The sequence below is a fragment of the Periplaneta americana genome, chromosome 10 (genome assembly GCF_040183065.1).
Source record: "Periplaneta americana isolate PAMFEO1 chromosome 10, P.americana_PAMFEO1_priV1, whole genome shotgun sequence".
Taxonomy (NCBI): domain Eukaryota; kingdom Metazoa; phylum Arthropoda; class Insecta; order Blattodea; family Blattidae; genus Periplaneta; species Periplaneta americana.
Window position 1 is genome coordinate 125,816,390 of NC_091126.1, and position 1,162 is coordinate 125,817,551.

A 1,162-nucleotide genomic window follows, 5' to 3' on the forward strand; every position below is an offset into this window, starting at 1 on the left:
GCTTTGAAATGATTAACTGCTAACTACTACCTGGGTGAAAGTAGCACTGAAGCAGTTCCTGTGATTTCTGAAGTGAAAACTGTTCAATTTATAAGGAATTTTTTTGTGGAGATGCAGTTGATTGTATATGCAAGGTGTAAAAGTGCCTAAACTAACTGATCCCAGTGCTGTCATGGAGGCCACACGAGGCCATATATCGTATGGAACCTACAATTTTTTTTAATTAATCGTATGGAACCTACAATTTTTTTTTAATTAATCGTATGGGGAAATGAAAATTTTGTCTGTAAGGAGCCATACAGCATATGGGTGCCTAAGTTTTGTACATGGAGATCTATACAGATCTTAGATCATCTCTTGCTGTTCCTACTGTACCTACCGGTATTTTGTTTGATGTTCATAAACAAAAAATTATCCACCTCTTCAGCACTGGAATCCAGAATTATATAAAATAATGGTTGAAAAACGAGAAGTGCTGCAAATATACACTCCAGGATTCATCGAGACAAGTGTGCATCAATGGTGGAGCTACATGGTGTATTCTTTAAATCAAACTTGTACAATTAAATTGTAAAGCAAAACAATTTTACTTCTTCTTTAATATAAAAAAAAATAATTAAATGACAATTGGAGAGATTTAGAGAGGAGAGTAAAATATATTTCAAGGGAGAAAACAAGGGGTGGGGTGCATGGCCAAGAAAAAAATTACCATGACAGCACTGACCAAACCTAACCTGTTACAGACTCATGTATGCAAGATGAAGAAGCTGAGTATGAAGGAAACTACCTCAGCGCTAATCAAGATTTTCAGGTATAACTCCCTGCAAAGTTGATTTGAATAATTTATAGGGAAAAATTTTTCCGGGGCCGGGCATCGAACTCGGGACCTTTGGTTTAATGTACCAACGCTCTACCAACTGAGCTACCCGGGAACTCTACCCGGCACCGATATATTTCAAGTGAGAAAACAAGGGGTGGGGTGCATGGCATAGTGCAGCGCTAGTTTAACTCTTATAGATGAACTATATATATATATATATATATATATATATATATAGAACTTCAAGTGTCAATATTGTCTCAAAGGTTTCTGTGTAACAAACTTCATTTAGAAATGTCCATCTGCGATTATGTTAACTGCAGAAGAAGGAAGAAATATTGT

The 1,162-nt window shown here is 36.1% G+C and overlaps 1 non-coding gene across 1 annotated transcript; it reads right to left on the reverse strand.

Annotated features, from left to right (window-relative positions):
• Window positions 1-859: 859 nt before the first annotated feature.
• On the reverse strand, window positions 860-932 carry TRNAN-AUU (transfer RNA asparagine (anticodon AUU)). Its single transcript has one exon. It is a non-coding gene; the product is annotated as a tRNA-Asn (tRNA).
• Window positions 933-1,162: the final 230 nt, after the last annotated feature.